At 39.7% G+C, this 15,995-nt stretch overlaps 14 non-coding genes across 14 annotated transcripts; all 14 read right to left on the bottom strand.

Moving 5' to 3' along the window:
- Nucleotides 1-1,542: 1,542 nt before the first annotated feature.
- TRNAV-AAC (transfer RNA valine (anticodon AAC)) lies at nucleotides 1,543-1,615 on the bottom strand. Its single transcript has one exon. It is a non-coding gene; the product is annotated as a tRNA-Val (tRNA).
- A 2,410-nt stretch (nucleotides 1,616-4,025) lies between these two features.
- Nucleotides 4,026-4,098, bottom strand: TRNAV-AAC (transfer RNA valine (anticodon AAC)). Its single transcript has one exon. It is a non-coding gene; the product is annotated as a tRNA-Val (tRNA).
- A 1,444-nt stretch (nucleotides 4,099-5,542) lies between these two features.
- TRNAV-UAC (transfer RNA valine (anticodon UAC)) lies at nucleotides 5,543-5,615 on the bottom strand. The gene has a single exon. It is a non-coding gene; the product is annotated as a tRNA-Val (tRNA).
- A 203-nt stretch (nucleotides 5,616-5,818) lies between these two features.
- Nucleotides 5,819-5,891, bottom strand: TRNAV-AAC (transfer RNA valine (anticodon AAC)). The gene has a single exon. It is a non-coding gene; the product is annotated as a tRNA-Val (tRNA).
- Nucleotides 5,892-6,232: 341 nt separating this feature from the next.
- Nucleotides 6,233-6,305, bottom strand: TRNAV-UAC (transfer RNA valine (anticodon UAC)). The gene has a single exon. It is a non-coding gene; the product is annotated as a tRNA-Val (tRNA).
- Nucleotides 6,306-6,370: 65 nt separating this feature from the next.
- On the bottom strand, nucleotides 6,371-6,443 carry TRNAV-AAC (transfer RNA valine (anticodon AAC)). The gene has a single exon. It is a non-coding gene; the product is annotated as a tRNA-Val (tRNA).
- A 203-nt stretch (nucleotides 6,444-6,646) lies between these two features.
- On the bottom strand, nucleotides 6,647-6,719 carry TRNAV-UAC (transfer RNA valine (anticodon UAC)). The gene has a single exon. It is a non-coding gene; the product is annotated as a tRNA-Val (tRNA).
- A 341-nt stretch (nucleotides 6,720-7,060) lies between these two features.
- TRNAV-AAC (transfer RNA valine (anticodon AAC)) lies at nucleotides 7,061-7,133 on the bottom strand. Its single transcript has one exon. It is a non-coding gene; the product is annotated as a tRNA-Val (tRNA).
- Nucleotides 7,134-7,474: 341 nt separating this feature from the next.
- Nucleotides 7,475-7,547, bottom strand: TRNAV-UAC (transfer RNA valine (anticodon UAC)). Its single transcript has one exon. It is a non-coding gene; the product is annotated as a tRNA-Val (tRNA).
- Nucleotides 7,548-8,992: 1,445 nt separating this feature from the next.
- On the bottom strand, nucleotides 8,993-9,065 carry TRNAV-UAC (transfer RNA valine (anticodon UAC)). The gene has a single exon. It is a non-coding gene; the product is annotated as a tRNA-Val (tRNA).
- Nucleotides 9,066-9,268: 203 nt separating this feature from the next.
- Nucleotides 9,269-9,341, bottom strand: TRNAV-AAC (transfer RNA valine (anticodon AAC)). Its single transcript has one exon. It is a non-coding gene; the product is annotated as a tRNA-Val (tRNA).
- A 203-nt stretch (nucleotides 9,342-9,544) lies between these two features.
- Nucleotides 9,545-9,617, bottom strand: TRNAV-UAC (transfer RNA valine (anticodon UAC)). Its single transcript has one exon. It is a non-coding gene; the product is annotated as a tRNA-Val (tRNA).
- A 469-nt stretch (nucleotides 9,618-10,086) lies between these two features.
- Nucleotides 10,087-10,159, bottom strand: TRNAV-AAC (transfer RNA valine (anticodon AAC)). Its single transcript has one exon. It is a non-coding gene; the product is annotated as a tRNA-Val (tRNA).
- Nucleotides 10,160-10,224: 65 nt separating this feature from the next.
- On the bottom strand, nucleotides 10,225-10,297 carry TRNAV-UAC (transfer RNA valine (anticodon UAC)). The gene has a single exon. It is a non-coding gene; the product is annotated as a tRNA-Val (tRNA).
- Nucleotides 10,298-15,995: the final 5,698 nt, after the last annotated feature.

The following is a 15,995-nucleotide window of genomic DNA, read 5'->3' as shown; positions in this document are numbered from 1 at the left end:
TGTCCAATCACGATGGTAAAAACATGTATCCTCCTGGGCTAGAACTTGTGACCTTCCGCGTGTAAAGCGGACGTGATAACCACTACACCATAGATACGTGATAATACAAAGTTTTGCCTAAGATCTAGATTATTATTATGTCCAATCACGATGGTCAAAACATGTATCTTCCTGGGCTAGAACCTGTGACCTTCCGCTTGCAAAGCGTTCGTGATAACCATTACACCATAGATACGTGGTTATTTTGAGTTTTTGAAGAGATGTAGCTTATTATTATGTCCAATCACGATGGTCAAAACATGTATCTACCAGGGCTCGGACCTGGGACCTTCCGCGTGTTAGGCGGACTTGATAACCACCACACCATAGATACGTGATAATACAAAGTTTTGCCTAAGATCTAGATTATTATTATGTCCAATCACGATGGTCAAAACATGTATCTTCCTGGGCTAGAACCTGTGACCTTCCGCTTGCAAAGCGTTCGTGATAACCATTACACCATAGATACGTCGTTATTCTGTGTTTTTGAAGAGATCTAGCTTATTATTATGTCCAATCACGATGGTCAAAACATGTATCATCCTGGGCTTGAACCTGTGACCTTCCGCTTGTAAAGCGGTCGTGATAACCATTACATCATAGATACGTGGTTATTTTGAGTTTTTGAAGAGATCTAGCTTATTATTATGTCCAATCACGATGGTAAAAACATGTATCCTCCTGGGCTAGAACTTGTGACCTTCCGCGTGTAAAGCGGACGTGATAACCACTACACCATAGATACGTGATAATACAAAGTTTTGCCTAAGATCTAGATTATTATTATGTCCAATCACGATGGTCAAAACATGTATCTTCCTGGGCTAGAACCTGTGACCTTCCGCTTGCAAAGCGTTCGTGATAACCATTACACCATAGATACGTGGTTATTTTGAGTTTTTGAAGAGATGTAGCTTATTATTATGTCCAATCACGATGGTCAAAACATGTATCTACCAGGGCTCGGACCTGGGACCTTCCGCGTGTTAGGCGGACGTGATAACCACCACACCATAGATACGTGATAATACAAAGTTTTGCCTAAGATCTAGATTATTATTATGTCCAATCACGATGGTCAAAACATGTATCTTCCTGGGCTCGAACCTATGCCCTTCCGCTTGTTAAGCGGTCGTGATAACCACTACACCATAGATACGTGACAATACAAAGTTTTGCCTAAGATCTAGATTATTATTATGCCCAATCACGATGTCCAAAACATGTATCTTCCTGGGCTCGAACCTGTGACCTTCCGCTTGTAAAGCGGTCGTGATAACCATTACACCATAGATACGTCGTTATTCTGTGTTTTTGAAGAGGTTTAGCTTATTATTATGTCCAATCACCATGGTCAAAACATGTATCTACCATAGCTCGAACCTGGGACCTTCCGCGTGTAAAGCGAACGTGATAACCACTACACCATAGATACGTCGTTATTCTGTGTTTTTGAAGAGGTTTAGCTTATTATTATGTCCAATCACGATGGTCAAAGCGTGTATCTACCAGGGTTCGAACCTGGGATCTTCCGCGTGTTAGGCGGACGTGATAACCACTACACCATAGATACGTGATAACACAAAGTTTTCCCTAAGATCTAGATTATTATTATGCCCAATCACGATGTCCAAAACATGTATCTTCCTGGGCTCGAACCTGTGACCTTCCGCTTGTAAAGCGATCGTGATAACCATTACACCATAGATACGTCGTTATTCTGTGTTTTTGAAGAGATTTAGCTTATAATTATGTCCAATCACCATGGTCAAAACATGTATCTACCAGTGTTCGAATCTGGGACCTTCCGCGTGTTAGGTGGACGTGATAACCACTACACCATAGATACGTGATAATACAGAGTTTTGCAAGAGATCTAGATTATTATTACGTCCAATCACGATGGTCAAAACGTTTATCTACCAGGGCTCGGACCTGAGATCTTCCGCGTGTAAAGCGGACGTGATAACCACTACACCATAGATCGGCGTTATTCTGTGTTTTTGAAGAGGTTTAGCTTATTATTATGTCCAATCAAGATGGTCAAAGCATGTATCTACCATGGTTCGAACCTGGGATCTTCCGAGTGTTAGGCGGACGTGATACCCACTACACCATAGATACGTGATAACACAAAGTTTTCCCTAAGATCTAGATTATTATTATGCCCAATCACGATGTCCAAAACATGTATCTTCCTGGGCTCGAACCTGTGACCTTCCGCTTGTAAAGCGGTCGTGATAACCATTACACCATAGATACGTCGTTATTCTGTGTTTTTGAAGAGGTTTAGCTTATTATTATGTCCAATCACCATGCTCAAAACATGTATCATCCTGGGCTTGAACCTGTGACCTTCCGCTTGTAAAGCGGTCGTGATAGCCATTACATCATAGATACGTGGTTATTTTGAGTTTTTGAAGAGATCTAGCTTATTATTATGTCCAATCACGATGGTAAAAACATGTATCCTCCTGGGCTAGAACTTGTGACCTTCCGCGTGTAAAGCGGACGTGATAACCACTACACCATAGATACGTGATAATACAAAGTTTTGCCTAAGATCTAGATTATTATTATGTCCAATCACGATGGTCAAAACATGTATCTTCCTGGGCTAGAACCTGTGACCTTCCGCTTGCAAAGCGTTCGTGATAACCATTACACCATAGATACGTGGTTATTTTGAGTTTTTGAAGAGATGTAGCTTATTATTATGTCCAATCACGATGGTCAAAACATGTATCTACCAGGGCTCGGACCTGGGACCTTCCGCGTGTTAGGCGGACTTGATAACCACCACACCATAGATACGTGATAATACAAAGTTTTGCCTAAGATCTAGATTATTATTATGTCCAATCACGATGGTCAAAACATGTATCTTCCTGGGCTAGAACCTGTGACCTTCCGCTTGCAAAGCGTTCGTGATAACCATTACACCATAGATACGTCGTTATTCTGTGTTTTTGAAGAGATCTAGCTTATTATTATGTCCAATCACGATGGTCAAAACATGTATCATCCTGGGCTTGAACCTGTGACCTTCCGCTTGTAAAGCGGTCGTGATAACCATTACATCATAGATACGTGGTTATTTTGAGTTTTTGAAGAGATCTAGCTTATTATTATGTCCAATCACGATGGTAAAAACATGTATCCTCCTGGGCTAGAACTTGTGACCTTCCGCGTGTAAAGCGGACGTGATAACCACTACACCATAGATACGTGATAATACAAAGTTTTGCCTAAGATCTAGATTATTATTATGTCCAATCACGATGGTCAAAACATGTATCTTCCTGGGCTAGAACCTGTGACCTTCCGCTTGCAAAGCGTTCGTGATAACCATTACACCATAGATACGTGGTTATTTTGAGTTTTTGAAGAGATGTAGCTTATTATTATGTCCAATCACGATGGTCAAAACATGTATCTACCAGGGCTCGGACCTGGGACCTTCCGCGTGTTAGGCGGACGTGATAACCACCACACCATAGATACGTGATAATACAAAGTTTTGCCTAAGATCTAGATTATTATTATGTCCAATCACGATGGTCAAAACATGTATCTTCCTGGGCTCGAACCTATGCCCTTCCGCTTGTTAAGCGGTCGTGATAACCACTACACCATAGATACGTGACAATACAAAGTTTTGCCTAAGATCTAGATTATTATTATGCCCAATCACGATGTCCAAAACATGTATCTTCCTGGGCTCGAACCTGTGACCTTCCGCTTGTAAAGCGGTCGTGATAACCATTACACCATAGATACGTCGTTATTCTGTGTTTTTGAAGAGGTTTAGCTTATTATTATGTCCAATCACCATGGTCAAAACATGTATCTACCATAGCTCGAACCTGGGACCTTCCGCGTGTAAAGCGAACGTGATAACCACTACACCATAGATACGTCGTTATTCTGTGTTTTTGAAGAGGTTTAGCTTATTATTATGACCAATCACGATGGTCAAAGCGTGTATCTACCAGGGTTCGAACCTGGGATCTTCCGCGTGTTAGGCGGACGTGATAACCACTACACCATAGATACGTGATAACACAAAGTTTTCCCTAAGATCTAGATTATTATTATGCCCAATCACGATGTCCAAAACATGTATCTTCCTGGGCTCGAACCTGTGGCCTTCCGCTTGTAAAGCGATCGTGATAACCATTACACCATAGATACGTCGTTATTCTGTGTTTTTGAAGAGATTTAGCTTATTATTATGTCCAATCACCATGGTCAAAACATGTATCTACCAGTGTTCGAATCTGGGACCTTCCGCGTGTTAGGTGGACGTGATAACCACTACACCATAGATACGTGATAATACAGAGTTTTGCAAGAGATCTAGATTATTATTACGTCCAATCACGATGGTCAAAACGTTTATCTACCAGGGCTCGGACCTGAGATCTTCCGCGTGTAAAGCGGACGTGATAACCACTACACCATAGATCGGCGTTATTCTGTGTTTTTGAAGAGGTTTAGCTTATTATTATGTCCAATCAAGATGGTCAAAGCATGTATCTACCATGGTTCGAACCTGGGATCTTCCGAGTGTTAGGCGGACGTGATACCCACTACACCATAGATACGTGATAACACAAAGTTTTCCCTAAGATCTAGATTATTATTATGCCCAATCACGATGTCCAAAACATGTATCTTCCTGGGCTCGAACCTGTGACCTTCCGCTTGTAAAGCGGTCGTGATAACCATTACACCATAGGTACGTCGTTATTCTGTGTTTTTGAAGAGGTTTAGCTTATTATTATGTCCAATCACCATGCTCAAAACATGTATCATCCTGGGCTTGAACCTGTGACCTTCCGCTTGTAAAGCGGTCGTGATAGCCATTACATCATAGATACGTGGTTATTTTGAGTTTTTGAAGAGATCTAGCTTATTATTATGTCCAATCACGATGGTAAAAACATGTATCCTCCTGGGCTAGAACTTGTGACCTTCCGCGTGTAAAGCGGACGTGATAACCACTACACCATAGATACGTGATAATACAAAGTTTTGCCTAAGATCTAGATTATTATTATGTCCAATCACGATGGTCAAAACATGTATCTTCCTGGGCTAGAACCTGTGACCTTCCGCTTGCAAAGCGTTCGTGATAACCATTACACCATAGATACGTGGTTATTTTGAGTTTTTGAAGAGATGTAGCTTATTATTATGTCCAATCACGATGGTCAAAACATGTATCTACCAGGGCTCGGACCTGGGACCTTCCGCGTGTTAGGCGGACTTGATAACCACCACACCATAGATACGTGATAATACAAAGTTTTGCCTAAGATCTAGATTATTATTATGTCCAATCACGATGGTCAAAACATGTATCTTCCTGGGCTCGAACCTATGCCCTTCCGCTTGTTAAGCGGTCGTGATAACCACTACACCATAGATACGTGACAATACAAAGTTTTGCCTAAGATCTAGATTATTATTATGTCCAATCACGATGGTCAAAACATGTATCTACCAGGGCTCGAACCTGGGACCTTCCGCGTGTAAAGCGGACGTGATAACCACTTCACCATAGATACGTCGTTATTCCGGGTTTTTGAAGAGATCTAGCTTATTATTATGTCCAATCACGATGGTCAAAACACGTATCTTCCTGGGCTAGAACCTGTGACCTTCCGCTTGCAAAGCGATCGTGATAACCATTACACCATAGATACGTGGTTATTTTGAGTTTTTGAAGAGATCTAGCTTATTATTATGTCCAATCACGATGGTCAAAACATGTATCTACTAGGGTTCGAACCTGGGATCTTCCGCGTGTTAGGCGGACGTGATAACCACTACACCATAGATACGTGATAACAGAAAGTTTTCCCTAAGATCTAGATTATTATTATGCCCAATCACGATGTCCAAAACATGTATCTTCCTGGGCTCGAACCTGTGACCTTCCGCTTGTTAAGCGGTCGTGATAACCATTACACCATAGATACGTCGTTATTCTGTGTTTTTGAAGAGGTTTAGCTTATTATTATGTCCAATCACCATGGTCAAAACATGTATCTACCAGGGCTCGAATCTGGGACCTTCCGCGTGTTAGGTGGACGTGATAACCACTACAACATAGATACGTGATAATACAAAGTTTTGCAAGAGATCTAGATTATTATTATGTCCAATCACCATGGTCAAAACATGTATCTACCAGGGCTCGAACCTGGGACCTTCCGCGTGTAAAGCGGACGTGATAACCACTACACCATAGATACGTCGTTATTCCGTGTTTTTGAAGAGGTTTAGCTTATTATTACGTCCAATCACGATGGTCAAAGCGTGTATCTACCAGGGTTCGAACCTGGGATCTTCCGTGTGTTAGGCGGACGTGATAACCACTACACCATAGATACGTGATAACACGAAGTTTTCCCTAAGATCTAGATTATTATTATGCCCAATCACGATGTCCAAAACATGTATCTTCCTGGGCTCGAACCTGTGACCTTCCGCTTGTAAAGCGGTCGTGATAACCATTACACCATAGATCCGTCGTTATTCTGTGTTTTTGAAGAGATTTAGCTTATTATTATGTCCAATCACCATGGTCAAAACATGTATCTACCAGTGTTCGAACCTGGGACCTTCCGCATGTAAAGCGGACGTGATAACCACTACACCATAGATACGTCGTTATTCTGGGTTTTTGAAGAGATCTAGGTTATTATTATGTCCAATCACGATGGTCAAAACATGTATCTACCAGGGCTCGGACCTGGGACCTTCCGCGTGTAAAGCGGACGTGATAACACCTACACTATAGATACGTCGTTATTCTGTGTTTTTGAAGAGCTTTAGCTTACTATTATGCCCAACCACGATGTCTAAAACATGTATCTTCCTGGGCTCGAACCTGTGACCTTCCGCTTGTAAAGCGGACGTGATAACCATTACACCATAGATACGTCGTTATTCTGTGTTTTTGAAGAGGTTTAGCTTATTATTATGTCCAATCACGATGGTCAAAGCATGTATCTACCAGGGTTCGAACCTGGGACCTTCCGCGTGTTAGGTGGACGTGATAACCACTACACCATAGATACGTGATAATACAAAGTTTTGCAAGAGATCTAGATTATTATTATGTCCAATCACCATGGTCAAAACATGTATCTACCATTGCTCGAACCTGGGACCTTCCGCGTTTAAAGCGGACGTGATAACCACTACACCATAGAAACGTCGTTATTCTTTGTTTTTGAAGAGGTTTAGCTTATTATTATGTCCAATCACGATGGTCAAAACGTTTATCTACCAGGGCTCGGACCTGAGATCTTCCGCGTTTAAAGCGGACGTGATAACCACTACACCATAGATACGTCGTTATTCTGTGTTTTTGAAGAGATTTAGCTTATTATTATGTCCAATCACCATGGTCAAAACATGTATCTACCAGTGTTCGAACCTGGGACCTTCCGCGTGTAAAGCGGACGTGATAACCACTACACCATAGATACGTCGTTATTCTGGGTTTTTGAAGAGATCTAGGTTATTATTATGTCCAATCACGATGGTCAAAACATATATCTACCAGGGCTCGGACCTGGGACCTTCCGCGTGTAAAGCGGACGTGATAACACCTACACTATAGATACGTCGTTATTCTGTGTTTTTGAAGAGCTTTAGCTTACTATTATGCCCAACCACGATGTCTAAAACATGTATCTTCCTGGGCTCGAACCTGTGACCTTTCGCTTGTAAAGCGGACGTGATAACCATTACACCATAGATACGTCGTTATTCTGTGTTTTTGAAGAGGTTTAGCTTATTATTATGTCCAATCACGATGGTCAAAGCATGTATCTACCAGGGTTCGAACCTGGGACCTTCCGCGTGTTAGGTGGACGTAATAACCACTACACCATAGATACGTGATAATACAAAGTTTTGCAAGAGAACTAGATTATTATTATGTCCAATCACCATGGTCAAAACATGTATCTACCATTGCTCGAACCTGGGACCTTCCGCGTTTAAAGCGGACGTGATAACCACTACACCATAGAAACGTCGTTATTCTTTGTTTTTGAAGAGGTTTAGCTTATTATTATGTCCAATCACGATGGTCAAAACGTTTATCTACCAGGGCTCGGACCTGAGATCTTCCGCGTTTAAAGCGGACGTGATAACCACTACACCATAGATACGTCGTTATTCTGTGTTTTTGAAGAGATCTAGCTTATTATTATGTCCAATCACGATGGTCAAAACATGTATCATCCTGGGCTTGAACCTGTGACCTTCCGCTTGTAAAGCGGTCGTGATAACCATTACATCATAGATACGTGGTTATTTTGAGTTTTTGAAGAGATCTAGCTTATTATTATGTCCAATCACGATGGTAAAAACATGTATCCTCCTGGGCTAGAACTTGTGACCTTCCGCGTGTAAAGCGGACGTGATAACCACTACACCTTAGATACGTGATAATACAAAGTTTTGCCTAAGATCTAGATTATTATTATGTCCAATCACGATGGTCAAAACATGTATCTTCCTGGGCTAGAACCTGTGACCTTCCGCTTGCAAAGCGTTCGTGATAACCATTACACCATAGATACGTGGTTATTTTGAGTTTTTGAAGAGATGTAGCTTATTATTATGTCCAATCACGATGGTCAAAACATGTATCTACCAGGGCTCGGACCTGGGACCTTCCGCGTGTTAGGCGGACGTGATAACCACCACACCATAGATACGTGATAATACAAAGTTTTGCCTAAGATCTAGATTATTATTATGTCCAATCACGATGGTCAAAACATGTATCTTCCTGGGCTCGAACCTATGCCCTTCCGCTTGTTAAGCGGTCGTGATAACCACTACACCATAGATACGTGACAATACAAAGTTTTGCCTAAGATCTAGATTATTATTATGTCCAATCACGATGGTCAAAACATGTATCTACCAGGGCTCGAACCTGGGACCTTCCGCGTGTAAAGCGGACGTGATAACCACTTCACCATAGATACGTCGTTATTCCGGGTTTTTGAAGAGATCTAGCTTATTATTATGTCCAATCACGATGGTCAAAACACGTATCTTCCTGGGCTAGAACCTGTGACCTTCCGCTTGCAAAGCGATCGTGATAACCATTACACCATAGATACGTGGTTATTTTGAGTTTTTGAAGAGATCTAGCTTATTATTATGTCCAATCACGATGGTCAAAACATGTATCTACTAGGGTTCGAACCTGGGATCTTCCGCGTGTTAGGCGGACGTGATAACCACTACACCATAGATACGTGATAACAGAAAGTTTTCCCTAAGATCTAGATTATTATTATGCCCAATCACGATGTCCAAAACATGTATCTTCCTGGGCTCGAACCTGTGACCTTCCGCTTGTTAAGCGGTCGTGATAACCATTACACCATAGATACGTCGTTATTCTGTGTTTTTGAAGAGGTATAGCTTATTATTATGTCCAATCACCATGGTCAAAACATGTATCTACCAGGGCTCGAATCTGGGACCTTCCGCGTGTAAAGCGGACGTGATAACCACTACACCATAGATACGTCGTTATTCTGGGTTTTTGAACAGATCTAGCTTATTATTATGTCCAATCACGATGGTCAAAACACGTTTCTTCCTGGGCTAGAACCTGTGACCTTCCGCTTGCAAAGCGGTCGTGATAACCATTACACCATAGATACGTGGTTATTTTGAGTTTTTGAAGAGATCTAGCTTATTATTATGTCCAATCACGATGGTCAAAACATGTATCTACTAAGGTTCGAACCTGGGATCTTCCGCGCGTTAGGCGGACGTGATAACCACTACACCATGGATACGTGATAACACAAAGTTTTCCCTAAGATCTAGATTATTATTATGCCCAATCACGATGTCCAAAACATGTATCTTCCTGGGCTCGAACCTGTGACCTTCCGCTTGTTAAGCGGTCGTGATAACCATTACACCATAGATACGTCGTTATTCTGTGTTTTTGAAGAGGTTTAGCTTCCAATCACGATGGTCAAAGCATGTATCTACCAGGGTTCGAACTTGGGATCTTCCGCGTGTTAGGCGGACGTGATAACCACTACACCATAGATACGTGATAACACAAAGTTTTCCCTAAGATCTAGATTATTATTATTCCCAATCACCATGGTCAAAACATGTATCTACCAGGGCTCGAACCTGGGACCTTCCGCGTGTAAAGCGGACGTGATAAGCACTACACCATAGATACGTCGCTATTCTGTGTTTTTGAAGAGGTTTAGCTTATTATTATGTCCAATCACGATGGTCAAAACATGTATCTTCCTGGGCTCGAAACTGTGACCTTCCGCTTGTAAAGCGGTCGTGATAACCACGACACCATAGATTATAAAAAACGTCTTGGTTTGGACCAAGGCCGGAAAAACAAACGATATGTGTGAGGTTTATCATTTGACTGAAGTTCAAAATAAACATCCTGTCCAATTTGTCCTGGTTAGAACAGGTTAGCATTTTGCTAGGAAACGAGACTAACTACTGTAATTCTACTACTTAGCTCCAACACTGAAGACCCTGTATATTTTTTTTTAAGCTTGGTCTAGGAAGGGATATCCACACTAAGTCAACTCGCGACTTACTTACAGGTGGGTCCCTTTACAATGCATAGAGGGGTGGTGGCTAGCCCCTATGCCACAGCTAACCTACAGCGCCCTACACTAACTATTACCGTTAACCTCTGCAAGTTTTGATGGAAAGGAGAAACCGGGTTAGACCGCGGAGGAAAACTCCTTTTAACAAGCGGGGAGAGAACTTGCAAACTCTACGCAGAAGGATTTCTTCCCAGGTTTTCACCCGGTGCCACAGTCCGGGATCGAACCCAGGATCCTCTTGCTGCGAGGCGAAAGCGCTAACCGCTACGCCACCCCACTCATGAAAAGGGACCGGAAGTACCTCAAAGTTGAGTTTTCAAAGATTGCCAGATTGAGCAGGTCATGGGATTTAAAGTGATGAAGGTCGCTTTAACGTTCAACAAGTGACACCGCGGTATGTTTTTGGTGCTCCAATGTCCTCACCCGATAGGTCCAAACAATTACCATCCTGGTTTTTCGGCTCAGCGTTGCGGTATTGCCGGTTCCATTAGAAATACAAGGTCTGTAGTGTTACAATTGTAACAATACTCCTGTTAAAAAGGCACACATACTGTACCCCCCTCCCCCCCAAAAAACCTTCTAAATTTCGCGCCTTTTCAATATAGGAAAAATTATTTTAAATGACAATTTTTTAAGTGTAAGAATTAAACAGGAGAATGGAGGCTGAGTGAAAGATAAGTGTAGTTTTAATTATAATTTGTTAGTTTAATTATGAGGTATCCATGAATTTACCAAAAACATTCGTGTTTTGGGTTAATTTCACATTAATTATACTTGATTAAGTTTAATTTAACGGTTTATCTAGTGTGGATTTAGTTTATAATACAAGTTTCAATGAAATATTAACTTTAATTGCAATTACTCTAAAATATGTATGCGCTTTTGATGTATTTAAATGATGAATTAAATTTATTCGAAAGTGAAATAGGAAACATCTGTGGCTGTGCGAAAAACTTGTGTTGTTTTAATCTTAATTTGAGCTCAGTTCGGGAGAGTCGATTAAGCTTAAAAGTATAATTTATTGGAATTTTTTACCCTAATTGCAACGTTTTGTGCAGTTTAACATTTTTGCCACAGTCATTATTTTACCCCAAACTTTTGAATTTCGCGCCTATTAATGTACTTTTAACATAGTTGAAATTAACTGAAGTGTGAAATAGAAAACATTGGGATTTACCAACGGCTTGGGTAGTTTTAATCTTAGTTAAACAGTTGATTTAAAAGTTATTTGAGCTTTTAATCCAAAAAATTAATATTTTTGGTTTAATTTTACGTTAATTATATTTAATTGATTTAAAATTAACGTAGGATTGTGTTTCGGCAGTGTACATTTAGGTTATAAATGACTTTCAATATATACTTAACCTTAATTGCAATTTTTAGTGGGTTTTGAATCTTATTTTACCTTAAACTTTCGAATTTCGCGCCTATTAATGTACTTTAAAGATTTAAATTAACTAAGTATGAGATAGAAAACATGGGGCTATACTAACAGCTTGTGCAGTTTTAATCTTAATTAAGTATTTTATTTCAAAGTTACTCGAGTTCTCATCCAAATATGTATATTTCATGTTTAAATTCACGTTAATTATACTTAATTAAGTAGAAATTAATGAAGGATTGAGGTTTGGAAGTGTTGATTTAGCTTAGAAAATGAGTTTCAAATCACCTTTATTGTGGAGTTTTTCATTCTTGCCAACACAAAGTGTTAAATTTTTATCATACCACGTGCTAAATTTGCGGTAACATAAAGATCATCTATAACATATGTTAATGAACGATGTGATTCTATAGTTTAGCAACTTTGGCTTCAATAACAGTAATTAAATTAAATACCTAAACAATTCATAGCAAACAAACGGCAATGTGAACTGTGGAGATAGCGAACAACGTAACCCTCCGTTGCTGACGTGGTTACGTTGGAAAAATCTGCGCTGATGTAAACATGGAAATTATTTGACTAGTTAAATTACATAACGACACTGTCCTCCTGGATTAATCAGCACCACTGTTACTTATATTTATGAATTAACAAAATTCACTGTTGGCAGAAGTAAATAGCAGAAGTGGCCCTTTGTACCTTTGGCTAGTGCAAGGCGTCGCGAAACCCCTCAAAAACGGTTCCCGCGCTCAATACTTTAAATAAGCCAATCAGGAGGAGCCCAGAAAGTAGTTCTCATTTTCATTTTATCGCTACCTGGTGATAAGCTTCTCAACTATTTCAGTCGTCTGTCGTGAAATTCTATACTTAGAACTCGCGTGCCGTTCGTCAAATCTAAATATGAATATTTCAACGCAATGTGATCTTACATACAAAGATCAAAGTGAGAAGAAGACACAAACTGTATTTAAAGAAAAAACTAAAGCAAGTCAAACCAAACCAGATGAGAAAACTAAGAATATCTCTACGGAAGACTTAAGCATTGGCGAGCTTGCAGATAGGGAAGGGGTTGAAATTAAGGATAATAATTTGAAAAATCCTGGAACTAATTTGAAAATTGGTGTTCTTGGCGCTAAACAACATTCAGCGGCACAGATTGTTAAAAGAAAACTACAAGGTACTGATATTTCTGATGAATGTGCAACTCCTCTGAAATATATGTGTGAAAATAACCCTATGGTTGGGAATGAAGTTATCAAACAAGTTTATGACGTTATTAAAGTTAAAGCTGGTATGTATTGTAAATTTATTCTAAAGTGTATAATAAATTGTAATAATAATAATGTTAATTTACTCTAAATATTATAATAAGTATATTAATATTTCTAGAGCTTAATTGCGTGTATCAACATAAGCTGGATGGTTCAGTAACATGCATGGAGGTTTCCCGAAGGAATATGCTTAAAGACATTGGTGGTCTATACGAAGTCCCTGTCAAATTAAAATTTTCATCGGATGGAATTGTATCGATTGTTCTAGTTTTTAAGCCAGTGATACAAGAGACCTTTTGGGATTCCGAAACTAATAATATAGATACAGCGACTGTATTTAGAGCGTTAAATTATCTCAACGAAAACAATGTTTTTTGTTCAGGAATTCAAAACGTACGTATTACACTCCTAGGTCTTATTCACCCAAACAGGTTATTAACTTATTCCTCAATTTCTAGGAATTTCCACAGGCTAAAGCGAGATCCTTAGTTACAGTACACCATCCATGTGAAAGACGACAGGCCAAAAATTGTCCCATTATTTTTAAGAAGCCATCACTAACGCCACAGAATAATCAATTATCAAGCTCCACTACCAGCGAAGAAAAATTCATGTGTCCTAAATGTTCTAACTTACAAAAGTAAATATTCCAGGAACAAGATTCATTAATCTAATGAAGTGGTATATTTTTGTTTTCGATAACTAATGCTTATTTCTATAAGGTATCTGAAGAAACTGAAGAACATGGGTAATGTAAAACCAAGGACAAAGTTAAAGAGACGACACATCAGCTCCAAGTTTCCGATACAAGATTTGACCCCCATAAGCCGAAAAATGAGAATAAAAAACTTACGTAATCAAAGATATCGTCTGAATAAAAGAATTGCAAATATGGAAAAGGAATTAAAAGAAAATGCCATCACTCTAAATCCTGAACAAAATTTGGAATTGACTCAAGTTGTCAGTGAAATTAATGCAAATCATCAGGAAAAGTTAAAGAAGATTTTCTTGGAGGTTAAAAGGAGGAATCCACTTCTGGCCAAAGCGTTTTCAACTTCTTGGAAAAACGACACAGAAAACCACAAGCTATCAGGTTTTTTGAAAGACCAAGAACGAAATATTGAAAACAGCACGGGTAATCGATGGAGCCCTCTAACTTACCGCCTGGCGTTAACTCTCTACTCACGCTCACCAGCGTCATACAGAGCCTTGAAATCTCTTAGTATCTTTAACTTGCCAAGTGTTCGCACGATTGAAAAGAAGATTCGTAAAATAAAATGCGACGCAGGGATTGACATTGAGCATCTGATGAGAGAAAGCGTAAAGTTTAATGAAAAGTTCTCAAGCTATCCTGTAGAAGAAAGACCACCTCAAGACGGGTTTTTAGTCTTAGACGAGGTTAAAGTTATAGGAAAAATGGTTTGGAACGCAAGCAACAATAAATTTACAGGATTAGCAAATGGACCCGAATGAACTAACATCACTTTATAATTTTTATAAACCCAAATCTGTTAACAACTGCCTAGCCGCGCAGTACGTTTTGTAATTTATTTGGCGGTGCGCTGGTGGGAAATATGACGTTGTTGGACCCTATTTCCCGAACCATGTTCCATTTACCCATGATCAATTGACAGCAATATCACAAAAATGCATGTTCGCATTCCATTCCACTGGATTTGCAGTATCAGCTATAATTTGCGATGGTGCCAGCTCAAATTTAACTATGATAAAATCAAGTCACGGAGTTACTGGCCAATACTCCTATATTACTCTTGAAGATGGAAGCCTAAACTTTGAAGTTATCCCAAGATTTAGGAATCCATATTTACCAGACCGTTGGGTGTACTGGATTATCTGCCCAACTCACCAGTTAAAAAATTTAATTAATGGTCTCAGCCACTCTAAAGAAAATGGGACTCGAAATTTTCAAAATGATGGTGTGTCCTTTGGCTGGAAACAAATTGAAGAAGTGGAAGCTAGAGAGGATGAAAGAAAAGCAAATCTTGAACTCTGTCAAGTAAAAGGGTTACGGCATTCCTACATCGAGAGGGATGCTTGGACCAAATTGAACGTGACCCCAGCTAAAATATTTCAGCAACTTCCTTTTCTGAGTGAATTATATAATTACACACACCCGAGTAGTGCTTATTGTCCTTCAGACACCATTGAAGGAATTGAACAAAGTGCTAAGAATTTCAGCCTAGATAAACCAAAAGATTACAATGAAGTCATGGCATGCTACGACTTTCTCAATGCATGTTACCACCTATTTGAAGTTGGTTTTCTCTCAAATAAAAAGGTTTACTCCTCCCAGAGTGAACCAGTTGAAAATATTTTAAAAGGCTTTTCATATTTTGAGAACTGGGCAACTGAAATAATTTCAAGTGGAAAAACATTGTCAGGGCAGGAAGGAAAATTATTTCTAGCCTGGCAAACCTGGGACCTGGTGCGGATGATGGTCTACGGTTTTGTAGGCTTTGTAAATGATTATCATCAAAGAAATCCGAATCATTATGTATATCCAGTGAAAGTTAACGGTAGTGTTGTTGAAACATTTTTCAGCCAGATGCGTTTCATAACAGCTGGTAAACTTACAAGTTCAAATTATAAGCCTGCTCGGAGGTCAATGCTCATTAGTTCAGACATGAA

The sequence above is a fragment of the Phalangium opilio genome, unplaced genomic scaffold (genome assembly GCF_054372755.1).
Source record: "Phalangium opilio isolate 3A_F unplaced genomic scaffold, DU_Popi_V2 ptg000090l_1, whole genome shotgun sequence".
NCBI classification, from domain to species: domain Eukaryota; kingdom Metazoa; phylum Arthropoda; class Arachnida; order Opiliones; family Phalangiidae; genus Phalangium; species Phalangium opilio.
Note: the sequence above shows the minus strand (reverse complement) of the source record. Positions and strands in the feature narration are given on the sequence as shown.